The sequence below is a fragment of the Protopterus annectens genome, chromosome 8.part1 (assembly GCF_019279795.1).
Source record: "Protopterus annectens isolate FY-2018-M chromosome 8.part1, PAN1.0, whole genome shotgun sequence".
NCBI classification, from domain to species: domain Eukaryota; kingdom Metazoa; phylum Chordata; order Ceratodontiformes; family Protopteridae; genus Protopterus; species Protopterus annectens.
This window is the reverse complement of record NC_056742.1, coordinates 53,913,497-53,932,192: the sequence shown is the minus strand read 5'-3', so window position 1 is coordinate 53,932,192 and position 18,696 is coordinate 53,913,497.

The window sequence follows — 18,696 nt, the reverse complement described above, 5'->3', positions numbered from 1 at the left end:
ATATTAATATTGATCAAATTGTTGCTGGAATCCTCCAATAAAATGCAGTAAAAAATGAATGAGAACAAGAATCATATGATAACTTCTCATTAAACCCTACTATTTCATTATACTTTACTAAGAATCTAACTTATACATTTTGTAGATTTTGTAAGTTGTAAATGTATGCAACATATACATGCTGAATATTCATTACCTGGATATAGGACTTCAAATTCTGGTACAGGTTTACTATTGAATAAAACAAAGATTTGCTAAACACAGAATGCCAAGATACAAATGACTGAAACTCTTATTACAAGCCTTCATATTTATGAGTATCCAATGTAACAAAGCAGAAGCTTAAGTTTTGTGTCCTGATCTAGTTGCAATGTGCCTTAACTCTGAGAACATATGGCTGAATATTGAAGTGAAAATCACACTCAGTATAGAGGAAGGGACATCGATTTGTGTTTTGTGTTTCCCCAATTTACCTTTCGGATTTAGCATTGCTATGATTTAAAGTCCCATATTTCATAAACAGTTTATTATTACTGGAGTCCTTTTGTTGAAATGCTGTATAACAAAGGTAAATTAATCTCCTATAGAGCGTTTATACATGGTGCACAAATCTATTTGTAATACAAACTGAAACAGGCTGGTTTGATGTCACTACATGAGCAAACTGTAATACCTTAACTGAAATGGGTTGCCTGTCGTATCATATAATGTGAGATATTAATGCTCTCATGAGTGCGCCATTTATAAACCTGTGTATGTTATATTATACATTTTGCAGCTTTTGTAAGTTGTAAATGTATGCAGCATATACATGCTGAATATTCATTACCTGGATATAGGACTTCAAATTCTGGTACAGGTTTACTATTGAATAAAACAAAGATTTGCTAAACACAGAATGCCAAGATACAAATGACTGAAACTCTTATTACAAGCCTTCATATTTACGAGTATCCAATGTAACAAAGCAGAAGCTTAAGTTTTGTGTCCTGCTCTAGTTGCAATGTGCCTTAATTCTGAGAACATATGGCTGAATATTGAAGTGAAAATCACACAGTATAGAGGAAGGGACATCGATTCGTGTTTGTGTTTCCCCCAATTTACCTTTCGGATTCAGCATTTCTATGATTTAAAGTCCCATATTTCATAAACAGTTTATTATTACTGGAGTCGTTTTGTTGAAATACTGTATAACAAAGGTAAATTAATCTCCTATAGAGCCTTTATACATGGTGCACAAATCTATTTGTAATACAAACTGAAACAGACTGGTTTGATGTCACTACATGAGCAGACTGTAATACAGTTGTACAGAACTTACTTAATACTATATTTCTATTCTAGTATAGACTTTATTCAAACAAAGAAAAAGAGTCAATGGAAAGTTGGGTCATTTGATTGCCCTTGAACTAAAATACACTTACTACCTAGAAACTAGTCTGGATGAAATACAAATGATTTAATTTGTAAGTTGACTTCAATCAGTATGGAACTCAATGGTATCTTTCGAAGGGCTTCCCAACAATACCAATATTTCTATCTTAAAGCAGCACCAAACTTTTTACTGGGGAACCTTAGAGGGTTCTAAAAGGGATTAAATATTTTAATCAGAAAATGATAAATGCACGTTTCAACATTCTATAGGAAAGTGGAAAGAAATCCATCTCAACAAACGCTTGAGCGTGATTTTCCATACACAAAACAACAGATTATCAGCTCAGAATTCCACAACGATAATCTACACAAAATAACTTCACAAGGGAAACATCCATACTCCGTCTAAACCATTCACTGTATTCAACAAAACACATACATCAAACACACCCACAATCAAACTCCGAAGCGAACACCACAGATCGACAGCCTCATTAAACCTATTTCAAGCCCATCAAAGGCACCACAATCCAAACCAAAGAACTGTGCATGTAGAGATCTGAAAATCTCTACAATTCAAGCATTCTCAAAAAGTACACCCCACCAGAAGAAAAGAACAGAGTTCCATTTCATACATTTCACCAATAAAGAAATGAAGTACTATTCAAAATAGATGGAAACATATCGCTCTCTTTTTCAAATACGGCTTGAGCATGATGTTTCATGTGCGAAGCAGTAAACTGACAGCTTAGAATGCCGAGATGCTAATCCATATAAAAAAAGCATATACAGGGGGAAAAAAAAGAAACTTGTGCTTAGTTTAAACCATGTAATACATTAAAACATGTTAAAATAATACAAACAAGAGTACACACTGCTACACATGTCCAAAATCAGACCTTGAGAGTGAATATTGCAGGCTTGTTATCATATTATACACAATTTAACCCTAGTTAAAGATGACAAGAACCAAAGCAAGAACAGTACATGTGAGCATAACTTGGCAGACTTTACTTCCCAAGCATACTTAATTATACCTAGTTGAGAAAGAATTATTATATTTTACTAATAAAATAAATGAAGGAATAATCACAAATAAAACAGAGTGATGATACATACTTATTTAAATATTTATGAGCACCTTATCATTTAGTTTGATCTTTGAGAGAACTAGAGAGTCCAGGATTTTTGAAGCCAGTCTTCAACTTCTTCATTTTCACATCCATCCAATTATTTTTCTTGAAAGATCTTTTAAGTGTTGTAGATGGTGACCATTCCATACCTTCTGGAATTGTAATAATGTTTTTATTTTGAATGAATGAAACAGCTTCTTCAGTATTATTAAAGGATCTCATTTCATTCTGATGAAAGATTTTGATTTTAGCCGGATAAACAAGTTGAGCTTTGATTTTATTTTGCTTTAGCAGTTTTACCAATGGCCAAGATCTCTTTCTCATTTCCAGGACTCTTGTGGAATAATCATTGGCAAATCTTATTTGGTTACCTTTAAATGACAGGGGGCTTTTCCACCATGCTACTTTTAGTATTAGTTCTTTGTCTAAGAAGGATAGAAACTTCACAACTATGGATCCTGGGGTAGCTTTTGGAGAAGAAGGAATAGGTTTCCCAATGGCTCTGTGTGCTCTTTCAAGTCCATAGGACAAACCTTCTTTTAGGTCCAAAAAAATCAGGCAGCCAGGAGTTTAAAAAGGAAATGATGTCTTCTCCTTCTGTTTTTTCAGGAAGACTAAAGATTCTAATATTTCTTCTCCTCGCTCTACTTTCAACATCATCCACTCTATTTATCAGCCACTTATTTTGTTGCAAGATAAATTCACAGTGAGATTCATCTTCTTTAAGTCTTCCATCTATATCATTGAGTGAAGTTTCAATGTCCAGAATTTTAGACTGTTGCTTCTGAAGAATCTCCTTCAAAACATCAGTTTGTTGTTGACAGTTTATTTTTAAGTTTTCAAGAGTGTCAGTGAATCTATCCATCTTTAAGGACAGTTTCTGGAGAGTAATAGATATAGACCGAATTTCTTTTTTTAGTGAGGAATCAGAATGTGAGGATTTTGAGTTGCTCATCTCTGTTCAGGTGAATAATTATCAAATTTGACAGGAAAATCTTTAAGAAAACGAACCAAAGTTGTACATCCAGTAGATTCTAAAACAAATTGTTCAACTTTTAGTGAGTAGATGATAGAGTTTAATTTAAAATTTTCCCTGTTTTCTAGTAACTGATGTGGAGCTCAAGAAAAAAGCTGTTAACAGTTGGCCATCTAGGCTGTGCCCCCCATTTTAGCAGTTTCTTAAGCTATTTATTGACATTTTTGCACTTTAGAGCAAAAAAGTACTTTCCACTGCTGCTTTAAGTAGTTGATTACATTGTATTATATTGTCTCTGTTAGATGTATGGTTGTTGAAGGTAGTTTGTGTGGTCTTGTTACACTTAGGCATCAAACCAGCTATTCTACATTAAGAAGGTGTTTTTCTTGCACCCTTGTGACAGAAGTGTGATTATCTAACTTGCCTGAGTCAGATATTGCTGGTGGAAGGCTTATTGTGTGCTTTCCAGATTGGTGGTTAGCTTAAAACTTGTTTCTTTTTGTTCATATTTAAGCCTCATGTTTCCGTGGTGCTGATTTTCACACAGTGGGGGTTGGCAGTACCCTTATATAGATACAAAAGACTAGAAGTACAGTTTTTCCCTAAACAGCTGTCAGTGAAACCCTACTAAACTTTTCTGCATTGTGCACCGGGCAGTGTTGCCTTATTGATCACAATAGGTCCCTCTTGTCATCTTGAAACTACCAGCACAGTCCTGTCAAATTAATCCATTCCATTCCCTAATAAAACATACAGTAAGAGCCTGCTATCATGGATGGGCAGTTTCCCATCATCTCTCTGGTCAACCTGATAGATGTGGGCATTCTGAGGCAATGCAGCAATTGTCTCAGGTAAACTGACAACCACTTACTACTGAAACAAACAAATACTTTATGTAAGAGATGTAATTACACTATGAAGTTGGAGGCAAGACTCTCATGTTAGGACAAATCAAATGCCAAACACAGATTGTCAGCACGCACACACGCACTCACACACACACACACACACACACACACACACACACACACACACACACACACACACACACACACACACACACACACACACACATATATATATACACTTCCCATACTAAATAAGGACACAAAACATAAATCCACATTTGCAGAGGAACTCACTAGTAACTTAGCAAATAACCAGAGGCCTCCTAAATGAAAACCACTTACATACATAATGCAAAAAACAACCACAATACATAATAACACAAGCGCCAATGTCTCAACAAATAAGCCCATAAGACATAACACCACAAAACCTAATGTATTGGTCATAGGTGATTCCATTGTGAGACACATGTATGTTCCCCTCACCAGGATGGATAAGGAGTGGGTTATGGTTAGCTGTCTGTCATGTGCCAGGCTCCATCAAGTCACTCAAGCACTCAAGCCACTCTTCCACAAGTATGAGTATGACTCTGTCATAGTCCATGTGGGGTGAATGACTTGAGATGTACCCCACTGGACTATATGAAGAGAGACATGACTGGGCTCTCACATTATGTGTCTCAAGCATGTATAAGACCAGCCTTAGGCAGCATTCTAATTTCTCCAAGGATTATGCCACAATACAAACAAAAAATGAGTGACTTTCACAATTAGCTTAGCTTCTGGCATCAGTCCAAGGGAATCTAATATCTATCAACCTGGAAAGACATAGTCAACAGACCACACTACTTTGCCAGAAATAGACTGCATCTGTCTCTGATAAGCTTTTGGATACTAACAAAGGCATTAGCCACCCCTACTGTGCCTTTTTTAGGCAATGTCATAATAACCAACCTCCCAGCATAACAAAGTCCTCCCTAGATAAACTCAAGATACTGCTGCTTAATGCTAGGATTCTAAATAAGAAACTGAAATCCCTGGAAGCACTCCTCACTTTTGAAGATGCTGACATCTCTGCTGTCACCAAAACATGGTTCAAAAGCATGGAAAGTACCCCAGTCATGCAGTGCTACAATGCCTCCCATACGTTCAGACCATAAGCTGAGCATGAAAGAATCAAAGGAGGAGGTGTATCCATCTCCATTAAGGATAAGTAATCCTTGCCAAACAGTATAACTCTCTTGAGCTACTCCATGTCCAATTAAATATTGGCAAAGTGCTCTACCACATCATAGCTAGCTATAGGTATCCATCATGAAATAGGAAAAGCATAGCTCATACCTGGACTTACTGATGTCAATAGCCATACAACCCAAAACCTTACTCATGGATGATTTTAATTATCCTACCATCAACTTTGAAACATACATGACCACAAACATGCTGGGTCAGAGGTTTTTGGACTTTGTCAATGTAAATGCTCTGGAATAGCTAGTCAGCTCACCCACAAGATGCTCAAATGTCCTAGATGCAGTACTCACTAAAATGGGAGAGCATTGCACCCCCCCCCCCATGTGAAGTCCTCCCTGGTAAGAGCGGACGATAAAAGCCCACTTGAAATGCAGATAACACAGACCCCTATGCCGACTTGTACGCCAATGCCCTGTATCACAACATAAGCAGGTGTGCAGATCTGGCTATACCTGACTGGACTAAAACCAGGTCTTGCCGAAAAAATAAGCCACCCTGTTTGACCCCTAGTATAAACAGACTATACAACAAGAGAAAAAAATTAATCTCCAAGAACAAGATGGAACTGGCTCAGCAGAGGAAGAAATCCCCTCTCTAGCTTAAACAAACAAATTACAGATCTTGTCAAGTCCTCCAAAGCTAATTACAAAGCAAAAATTGCCTCCCTAGCTAAGGATAATCACAAGGCATTATTTTTCGACATCTGAAAGCTACAAGGGAATACCTAGCTATGCACTGAACACACTGTGGATGGCACCACCCATACTCAGCTGGAGATAATAGCCAACCTGCTAGCTGACAGATTTGGAGAAAATTTCACCCTGCTGTCCCCTCCCGTCATCCCCCAAAGTATACCAGCAACCATTCCTCAGCCTATTATCTCAAAAGAGCAGATCATCTTTGCTCTCTTTAAGATCAAAAAATGTGGCATCAGTGGGACCAGACAACATCCCAGGTTGCCATTTAAACAACTTAAAACATGACCTAGCAAACCCACTTGAATCCCTGTTTAACCAGTTCCTGAGAACTGACTATGTTCTGGCAGAAAGGTGGACAGCAGCAGTAATCCCTCTGTACCAAGTAGGACCATCAACTAACCTTGGGAATTATAGACTCATAAGTTTGACTAGCCTCATCTGCAAGACCATGAAAAGAATAATTTGGACCTTATTAATAAGGACATAGGTAATCTCCAAACTCTAGACCAAATCCAGTTCGGATTTGTTAAAAGTAGATTATGCCTGTTAAACATGGTTGACTAATTTGAGAAATTCATCAAGGCCCTGGATGAGGGAAAGACTGTGCATACCGCTTTTCTTGACCTAGCCAAGGCATTTGACACAGTCCCCAAATCAGGTATTATGGAGAAACTCTCCCGGTTTGGAATTAACCACTAAATTACCAGATGGGTAGCCAACTGGCTCAGTGATGGGGCACATACTGTCAAAGTGGGTGATTTCACCTCTAGCAAAAGACCAGTCACCACTGGCATACAACAGGGTTCTGTTTTGGGTCCCTTACTATTCAAAATTTATGTCTCAAAAGTCCAGGCAAACATGGACGGCCTGTGCTTGACCAAATTCACTGACAATTGCAAATTGGGAGAAATCGTTGAGTCTCCCAATGATGTTAACACACAGCAGACAGGGTTAACTCAGACAAATGATTGGTGCCAAAGCCATGGATTAAAGGTAAATGCAAAAAATGCATTATTACTCCCTTTGGAAAGCTGACATCCCTGCTAATTACATTATAGGCAGCACTACCTAAGTGTAGACCCAGTGGTACATGATCTGGGTACTCAGGTTGATAGCAATCTGAACTTTGACTACCACGTATCCACAGTAGTAAGGAAATCCTTCTGTATGGCAAATATTATAAGTAAAGGTATCACATCTAAGTCTAAGTATGTTATAATTCCATTATACTCAGCCTTCGTTAGACCAATAATTGAGTACAATGTTCCCTTTTGTGTGTACCTCACCAGACACTTGCAACAGTTGGAGAAACCACAGAGGTTTCTCGACAAGAAATTACAGGGTACACAAAACATGTCCTACGTGGAAAGACTGAAAGTCCTGACACCATATTTTTTCTCCTACCATTTGGTAAGTGATGACCTGTGTCTGGCTTACAGGGCAGTCTCTATCCTGAAGAAAATACTACACACCCTTAAATCAAACTGCAGTAGGGTCACTGGCTCCAGAGACTAAATCTAGCATCTGACATGAAAAGGTTATGCTGGAAAGATAGAAAAATCTCCCAGAGATTGCCACTTCTTTTGGAACAAGCTTCCAATTTACATGAAACAGAGCCCCTCCCTGACCTTCTTCAAACACAACCTAGATCAATGGATGAGTGACTGCAAATTCACTCCTGGGGTGGTGCCTATGTCCCTCTCCTGAACAGAGGAGGGTGGTATTAACTACCATAGGCCCTTACATCTGCAAACTTCAGTCACCTAACCATAGACAATTGGAGCAACTCAGGATAAGTATAGCTAGGCATGTAAGGACTATAAGGCCGTTAGCCTAGTAACCTCCTATGAACCTGCGAACTGAGATGTCCTTTTCAGATTTATCAGGTACAAAATAATACCATCTGCAAATAAAGTCAACTTTTCTTGCTTACCATACCAACTGTATCCTTGTATTTCTGTGTCCCTTATTTTCTTTGCCATTGGCTCTAAATATAAAGCAAATAACAAAGTGGAAAGAAGACACCCCTGCCTGATTTCTCTTTTCAAACACAGTTTATCTGAGATGAAATCTCCCACTTTAATTCTTGCCTCAGATCCTTCTTATATCCTTCTAATTAACCTAATTATTTTATCAGGGAATGCAAATGCTTCTAATGCCCTACAGAAAAAAATCCCAGCTCACTCTGTCAAATGCTTTCTCTGCATAAAGACAACAGCAACATTTTCTTATATTCTGCTTCCTTCTGGATCATCATTGTTCTACTAATGTCAAGTATTTGCCTCCCCTCCACAAAATACGCTAACCCTTACCTATCACTTTTGGCAACACCTTTACCATTCTTTCAGCTATTATAGACATAAACAGTTTATAATCATGGTTTAAAAGTGAATGGGCCTACATGAAGCTGGGTACAATGGGTCATTACCATCTTTAGGTAGTACAGCCACAAAAGCTTTCTTCCAGAGTGTTGGTGCTTCCCCTCTTTTTAAAATACTGTAAAAAAAAACTTCCAGATCGTTATCCCCCCCCCCCCTCCAGTTACCAAACATCCACAGGAATACCATCTATTCCTGGAGTCTTTCCTCCAGATTGATTATACATCACTATTTTTATCTCAGCTCCTCCTATCTTAACTGTTAATTATTGACTCACATTTACTTCTAACCTTGGCATACGTAGTCTTCCATAAATATTTCCATTTGTGCTCTTTCTTGATTAGCACATTTGTCTGCTTTGTACAAATTTTCATAACATTTCTGAAATATCTCTAATAACTCTAAAGGATCTCTGGTTATTTATAACAGCTCAGATGGCTTATTGGTAAAAACTTTTCTTGTTATTGGCTACTTAAGTTTGGCAACAACACTTTCTACATTCTGTTGTCTAAGTCATTGTGCTAAAAGCTTTTGTGCTCTGGAGTTATTATCAAAAAACACTTGTTTAACAGCAACCTTGCTAGACTCATGCATATTATCCAGATACCCCCTTATTCTCTCTATAACACACTCATTTGCATCTCTTCTTGTTGTGTGAGATTCCCCTTATTGTTTACTTTAACCTTAGTCAGCCCTCTAAATAATTTACTTTACTTCTTAACCATCTCTCTTTTTCTTGTATTTCTGTCCAGTTTTAAACTCCACTTTCATTTTATTCTGCTCACTTGTTATAACTTTGGAAAAAAAATCTATCTTCCTTAGTAACTCTTGAATAAATTCCCTAAATTCCACTCTTTTTAACAGGGTAGGTGGGGAATCACCAGTGTCTCACTGTTACTTCATTACCCAGCATTTTTTATCTTGGATGATATTGATGCATAGTCTGAAATAGTTATTGGATATGTGTAAAAAGTTTTAAATTAAATGCACATGTTCCTATGAAATATAATCAATGTCTAGTCTAACCCAGTTATTGTTCCTTGGGGAATAATAGCCCCTTAATACCGCAAATTTACCATTAATCATCATTATCAACCCCCTTTTCCCCATTTTCTACATGGGAGCAGGGTGTTGTGTTAACTGTCACTATCTCTCTCTCTCGATTCAATGGTACACTCCTGCCTTCTTCCACAGTCATACCTGACTGTCGCAGATCTTCTCTCACACAATCCATCCACCTCTATGCTGAAGGCATTGTTTTCTCTTGCCTTATTTCTGTCTGTCAGAAATCTTCTTCACCAGATTGTCGTCTGATTTTCTGCATATGTGTCCAAGCCACCATAATCTGTTCACTTTGAGCTTTTCTGCAATTGGAGCTACTTTGGTTTCTGCTCTTAAGTCCTCATTTCTTCATCTGTCTTACAGTGTGCATCCTACAACCTTTCTCAAGCACTTCATTTCCATCAACTCTAGGTTTCTCATCTGCTCTGCCTTTACTGCACAGGCTTCTGTGCCATGCAGTAGAGCTGATCGCACCACTGTTTTTTACACCTTACTTTTCAGCTTCTTTGGCATTCTTTTGTCACATACTACACCTGACATTCTATGCTAGTTGGCTGCAGCCCCACTGATTCTGGCTTTGGCCTCTTCATTCAGACTTCTGGTCTCTACAACCTCCCATCCCAGACACTTGAAGCTATTAAGCTGTTCCACTATTTTCCCTTCTATCTCAGTTCTCGGCTTCTTCTGATTTCCCCAATTTTATGCCAGTAGAACTTTCTTATCTGCACTTAGTTTTACCCCATGTGCCTTTAGTTTTGCATTCCATCCCATATCCTTTGCTGAAACTCTTGCTAGAGTCTGCCTGTAAAGCCACATCATCTGCATACAGCAACTTTGTGGAACTGTCCCATCTTAGCTGTTTGCTAATGCAGTCCACAACCAGTATGAGCAGCAGTGGGCTCAGAGCTGAAGCCTGACTCACATGCACTCCCACTAGGAACCCATCTATGAGGCTGAACACTGTTTGTACTTGAGCCATTGGGTCCTTGCACATAGCCTGCACTAATTCTATCAATGTTTCTGAGACTTTGAACCACTGCAGTACTGCCCAAATCAGCTTCTTTGGGGTCTTGTCAAATGCTTTCTCCAAGTCTAGGAATGCCCAGTTGGACTCTTTCCTCATCTCTAGTTTTTTTTTTCTCAACTATCTGTCTCACTGCAAACATTGGGACAGTTGTGCTACATCCTGATCTGAATCCAAACTGCTCATCTCCCATTTTACTTTCTATTACTCTGCTTATGTATTTATCAATCACCCTCTCCAGAGCTCTCATGCAGTGTGACAGGAATTTGACACCTCTGTACTGCCTACAGTTGTGGATGTTCCATTTGCTCTTGTACACCGGCTTGAGAATGCTTATTCTCCCATCACCCAGGATACACCTTTCTCTCCACTCTGCTATGAGTACCCTTAGGAATCTTTATCATATATGCTGTGACCTAATCTGAGCCTGCTATTTTCCGTGACTTCATTTTCCTTAGTGCTATTCTTACTTCTTCTAGCATGGGCTCCTCTTCTTCATTCATCTTAGGCTCTATCTGTGGCAGTAAAGCTTCTATGGGGTTTTCTTTATTCAGAAGCTGCTGGAAATATTTCTTCCATCTGCCTTTGATGTCCTGTGGATTGGTTAGCAGGTTGTTGCAGGCATTCCTTATGAAGGGTGTCTGACTATCTTCTTTATTTTTCTGTTTTTGTCTTGCAACCTGATATGGTTTCTTAGTGCCACCTACTGAATCAATTTCTAGAAGCTAGTAGAATGTCTCTGATGCCCTGTTCTTTGTTATTGTAATTCCCTTCTTAGTTTCTTTATAGCCAACCAGTATTCCTTCCTAGCCTGGTCCGTCTTTTCTATTTCCCACTTTTTCCTGCGCTCCTTCTTTTTTTTGATGACTTCCTGGACTTCTGCACTCTGCCACCAGTTTCCTTATGTACATTATTTCCATACCTGGTTCAGCCACATATATGTTCTCTAGTCTGCAGTCCTCACACATGCTGTTTTGAGGCACTTCCATTCTTCTTCAAATACACCTATTTCCTGCTCTTCTTGAGGTGCTAGAGCCCTAAGTAATTCTTTGAAATATTGTACTATCTCTCCAGTTAATTTCCAGGTCTTCAGCAAGACCTGTGTTGACCTTAGAGCCTTATCTAACCATTGTTTACATCTGATTGTAGCAACCAGTGTTTTATGTTATGGGATGACTGTTTTGCTGGGATGACTTTACAATCACTAATTCTAAGTCAGTACACTTTCCTTACTAGGGGGAAGTCTACCTGAGTTGAATGCTGGCCACGCTTGTATGTGGTCTTGTGACTGTCTCTCTTTCTGAACCATTTGTTGGCTACTATCAAGTCATTTGCTATACAGAAGTCTAGAATGGCCTCTCCTTCTTTATTCCTGTTGCCCCACCAATGTGGATCCAGGCAGTCCTCATATCCTGTTCAGTCAGTCCTGATATGGGCATTCAAGTTACCCATTATCAACACCAATTCATGCTGTCCTGCTTTATCTAGTATGTCCTGCAACTACTGTATGAATACACTCTTTTCCCCACTATCACAGCTGTGCTGTGGGGCATAGGTTGAGATTATGAATACTGCCTTATCATTACACTGGAGTCTGATCGCCATGAGTCTGCCATTAATTCTGATGATATCCCACACTGCCTCCCTCTCACCACAATTCCCTCACCATTTCTATCTGTCCTCCTCCTGAGTAGTAGACTTTGGATCCCAAGCCAAGTGTCTTTGCTGTACTGCTCTTCCATCTTGTAATCTACCATTATTATCTTTTTTTTCCCTTTTCTATCACAATTGGAGCTCCTCTGGCAATTAGTATAAGTACTCCTTGTTTCATTTGACTCCAATATTATGTTGAATATCAGTCATGAAATCCTTTCTTTATCAAATTCACATGCTCACTTCTTTCCAAAGTGTGTCTTGTGTAGCATTGCTATTTGCTCTCTGCATTTCTTAATATAATTCAATACTCTTAACATTTTGACTATGCCAGTGAGGCCATTCACATTCCAAAATAATATAGATAGGATAGCCAATATAATAATAAGTTACTATTCCCATGTAATATATATGACTGCTTCTTTAAATGCCTATTTCCAACATTTGTCTTACATGCACCCAATAGTGTTTGGCAGGCTGGTCTTTTATAAATTTGTTTCTTGTCATCTCCATTTGAACCTATGTCACATTTTACAATACCTTTTGTTTTAATGAAAACCCAAAAAAAGCAGACATACCCATAGAACACCCCCATAATGTAGTAACATAAAACTCACAAAACTATGTATATCTCCAAATAAATTTGTTTAACCCTCCTGATAGGAACAATTACTTGACATTGACAGCTGCACCTACTGGCATTACCTAACCTAAAATTAAGTTTATCCATGCTAAGGTACATGTTACAACCTGTGCTCCTGCTTACACTAATTCACATCTCTTCTTGTCTTATCTTTTTCCATCACATGTGAAAAACAGCTTGTATGCTTTCAGAAAACATTAAGTTTTAGCCTTTAGAAAAAGCGCACTGGCTATCTTTAAAATTATTTATACACTGTTCTAGTAAATGCACTGGTACTAGAAAAGTTGCTATGTCTTATTCACTTCCAATAATTTCAAATTTTATTTTTTAAAAGTCTGCTTGCTCTTATAACTTTTAGTTTTACAGTTACATTGGCAAACAATGCTCAAAACTCTCAAGATGTATTCCCTGCACCTCTCATCATCTTGTCTCCATGCAAACATAAGAACATAATGTACAGCTGCCCCAAGCTGCAGACTTCTCAATTCACAGTGAACATTTATTTGCTAAAGGAAAACTTTTAATTACACTCACAGTGCTTTCTTATTTTTAAAGCCTACTTGCTTAACACACAAAAAGCTTATCATCAGATAAAGCTAAGGGCATTAATACAGACATTCACCTATGCAAAAATAAAATAAAACATCTCATTTCTACATCCATTGCAATCAGTGCACTTTATACCCCATTCTCCACCTCAATAGCCCAAGATTACAGTTCTTAACTTAAACATGCTTTTCTCCAGCCTTTCTTCTCTTTTTACATTGTAATGCCTACATTTCTTAAAACTAAAACTGATAAAAGTGAATGTTTACTTTTGTATTTTTGTCACATACAACAATCACTGAATATGCTTTACTATATAACATACAATTTATATATTGAAATGCTTTATACAATTACTGTTAAGAACAAATACTGTTTAACCTACTGTTGCTTTTTTTCCTTTTAGTGTCCTTCCAAACATTAATGACATGAAGTGGGGTATATGCCTTTCAGTCCCTCCATAAGTTTAACAAAGTCAGCAAAAGTCTTTCTCAGCCATTTTTCCTTGTAAAGCCATATTTCACAAATCTGGTTGATACTTTATAGTCTCACATTTATTCACTAATTTCAGTTTTTCTGATCTTCTTCTGGTTCATATCCATCTCCAATCTCCAGATTCTACTTCAAGTCCAAGCTGTTTCTAATTCTTTTAATCAACTGCTGTGCTTTTTTCTGTCTCTCAAGCATTTTCCTATAGAAACACTTGCACTGGCAACATCTTTCTATGAACTTAATTATCAGAAGAATGAAAAGCAGAGTCCTCTTCTCTTAGATGATTCGCTTTTTGTTCGACAAACTTTTGTATTTCCTCCTTAGCCTGTTCTGCATCAAAAAGTGACTTCAATCCTCCAGGAAAAATATTAATTTTCTGAAGACAGCTGGATACAATAGCTTACAGGGATACATTTCTTATCTTCTGCCTTGTGTACAGTGAATAGTCATTTTTCCACAAATACTCTATGGTCTCCAGTTTTTAATACTTTGCTCTTCTGCCACATTTTGCCAAGATCAACTCTTTATACTAGTATGATTGCATCTTTACTAATGCGAATTTTGTCTGCTTTCTCATGGTCAGGTTTGGATCATGCACACTATGTGCTCTTTCAATTAATAAATCCTAATGTGGAACACCAGTCCAGTTGTTATTTGCACTTTCGTAAAATTAATACAGTCTGTTCTTCCAGTTTCTCTGGTACAGCAGAAAATCTCAGGTTCTGCTGTGTTCTCTATCCTATTATTCTACCATTATTTGAAACAGCTCTTCTTAAGCAGCCTCATATTCAGCCAGCCTTTTCTTCATTTTGACCACTGATTTTTGCAGTTTTATCAGTTCATCTGAATAGCATTTTAAAGCATCTTTCATTTTTCCAGCCTATCATTTGCTTCGATATACTCCTTCAATGTTTCATTTATTTTAATCAGCTCTGAGCTCATTTGATTCATTTTTCCTTTAAATTACTGGAAGTAATTTCTTGTACCAGAGCTGGAGCTTTAACTACTTTTTGCTGAACAGCTGCAGGATTATTCCCAATCACTAATTTATTTTCATTTTTTCTAGTTGATTTTTTTTCAGACTCTCTAAGTTTTTTTTATTTACTGGTATCAAAGAAATGTACTTACTAGGCAGTAAATGAATTTTACTGAAACTGGCAGAATTGCTAGACTCTAGCTATTATTTATTTATTTTTTTTTTTCATACTGGGAGAGCTGAACTTAAGCTGTTCATGAGTGTACAGCCATCGTGAAATTGATTTGATGTTGCTTTTAATAACTTGAATAGAAGCAAATTATGATAAATAAGATGGAAAAAGAAATCCTAGCATGAGCTACTAAACATTTTTATTTTTTTTTAAATCATTTAACATTTGTTTACCAGGAAAGTCCAACTTAGAATAAAGCCAATTTTCACTGAAGGCCCAGGGAGAAATGCTCCAGACGCATGTCTTTGAAACATGGGAGGAAACTGGACCACTGAGGGGAAACCCACACAAATGCAAGGAGGACATGCAGACTCCACACAGAAGGCACTCCAGCCAAGAATCAAACTGAATAACCTCTTGCTGTGAGGTGACAACTTTACTGCTGCACCATTGCACCATCCAACATGATTTCATCCTTTGAAGGAAGATTATTGGGGGACTAAAAGTTCATGAAAATTGGGCTTTTTCAAAAACTTTCCCTATAAAAAGGGAGTTAGGAAGGGTCCAGCTTAGCCCCTAAGCCCTTTATAATCTATTGATGAAATAATCAAGGAAATCTTCAAAGAAAATAGAGATACACCAAAAGTTAAAACCACTGCATGTCCTCAAATACCATACACAAACAACTTAGTGAACACATAATTGAAATAAAATGTGTAAGAGGTACAATTACAAAAATGGGAAAATAATATATACAAACAAACTAAGGAGTAATTCTATAAAAAGTCAAAGTATGATTTATAACATAAATTCAACTTTTCCTAAATACCCTATTAATAATTCATAAGATCATATATTAGTACTAGGCTAACTGCCCTTGTGGAACATTTAAGCCTAACCAATTATCCCATATGAAAATCAAACCCAGCACTTTGTTTCTGTAAGGTAAACACCATAAATTATGCCAGCCTCTTGAGATACGTCATGAATATAAATATTTTGGAATACTTTATTCAATCAATGTTACCTAGAACAAATATATAACAGCTTTTTGAATCATGCTTGAGAAAACAATATCAGCCTTACATAATTTTCATAGGCAGTATGCTGGGTATTAAGAACTATCCTTGCTTTCATAAATCCGAGCAAAAAGAAATAGTATGGGTTGCCATGGTATAGAAGTATAGGGATAGAAAAAACAATAGGATGCTAAATAGTATACACCACCTATTAAAGAAAGTCTTATAATAGTCTTGATTCTTTACTATCTGCCTTACAGTCTGCCTTAGGGAAGAGGAGAATTTATGTTTAATTTGTGAAGAAATTAGAGTAGATTTAAAAATATCATTTAATGTGTTTAGTGTGATCAGAAAACTAGCAGAAAAATTGATGGAAAAGGTGCTGGAAGAATAGAAGTACTTCAAGATAACTGCAATTTTGTATCTTTACCTAGGAAGACTATTGATAAAATGTCAGATAACTATTGATTTCATTTAAAAAATATCTAAAGAAGAAAATCATTTTGAATGAATCATACTTGCTACATCTGCTAAAGATAATTAACAATATACTGAAATGTCCAGATAAAATAAGTCAGAGTAGATGCTAAGCTGATAATTTCATATGGAATAATAATAGAATAGCAGTACTGAAAATAAATATTTGAGATCTATATTTTGATGTAAATTTGAAACTCAAACAAATACTTTCACTGACATTAAAAGGTAAAGATCATTATCCTCAGTGTGTATGCAGTAGGGAAATGTCAGTGTCTTTATAACATGTATTCCCAGAAAGTTTATATATATATATATATATATATATATATATATATATATATATATATATATATATATATCAGTATCAGAGAATTTGTTTTAAAAAAGTAACAGTTCAAAAATACTATCAGTATGTGGATATAAGCTATGACAAATTGGCTCAGTTATTTATTACTTCCAAGGATTATTGTGTAACATAGGAACTAACAAGATTTATATGTAAACTAAACAGATTGGAAGTGCAGTGATGGCTAATAACTACTGCAAAAAATTTTAATGTAAGTTAATGAATTACCTATTTAATTCACTGTTTTTGGACCACACAGATCAATTGAAAGAATAATTTATACCCTACATTACGTATTTCTATTGTTTCTAGGTTTATGAACAAACAGTACAGGGTCATTTGTAGTCCTATAGTCCAGGCAGAGATAATCATGAAGAAATCTAAAGCAGACAGAAGACAGTTATACAGTTTTAGATGTTCTGAGTTATGGCGATCATGGCTATGATTTTTTGTTAAGGAAGTATTCAGCCTTTCCTAGATGGACCATATGCTTTAAATAGATGCATGCCAAAGGGGGCACTATATTCTAATACAGGCCTAAGAGTACAGTGAGGCAATAATTTCTTTTGATCTGGAGCAGATATATCTTTCATTATTAGGTGATCTAGGTAGAAGGATTGTTTAATGAGAGTTGAAACATGATGTTTCAAAGTCTATGAGTATGCCCAGTTCTCTAAAAAAGATATATACTTTGAACAGTTTCTTTTATGTGTCACTAGGGATATTGTTGTTTCCCAAAGTGGACAATAACACATTTTTACATTAAGCACTAGTCTGTGGTGCAGACAAAGTCAATCTTTAAGGATAATGCTGTCTTTGATTATATGGATGTCATTTATAGTTCATGACTGCCTCAAGTTTGATGATAGCCCCAAGTTGCAGTCATCATCAACTAGAAAACCTTGACATCATATGTGGTATAATTGAAATATATGCTGAAGAGAAGTGCTCCTTGAATAGAGTCTTTGGGGCCACCATTAGTGATGACACTTTTTACATAAAGAGTGTCACCAGCACTGATTGAATGTTTTCTGGCTGTTATTCAGTTTGGAATTCAATGAGTTACATAATGCTGTATGTTTATATGGGTCCACATATCAATAATACTGGAGTGTAGGATACTCTTAAAGGCCTTGGCTAGGTCTAGGTAGGCAGTGTGTCCCAACTTGCCTTTGCTCGTTGCTTTGACTATTTAAAAAAAAATCATTCAGCTTAAGTAGAGAGGACCTGCATATCAAAAAGTGATATTGACTTTTCTGAAGGGAGTGTAAGCTGGCAAAATAATTATTTATGAATTCCATGATGCTGTATTGTGTTACATCATAAATTACATTGGTAAGGCTAATCACTGCACAATTTCCATGGACAAAGAATGGGGTGTCCTCAGTAAAGGGTAGCACAACACCTATTCTCCAAGCTTTAGGTATATATGTAGTGGAGTGGCTGACATTAAATAGATTAACAAGGGAGTCTATGAAGTAGTGATTCATACTAACATGGAAACAATCTGGTATCTTGTCAGGATCTGTAGAGCCAGTAGTTTTGATTTTTGGAGAGGGTTTTTAGCACATGTTCCAAAGAAATCTCAGAAGAAGGTTTTGACTGGATATGGTGGGTGGAAGCTG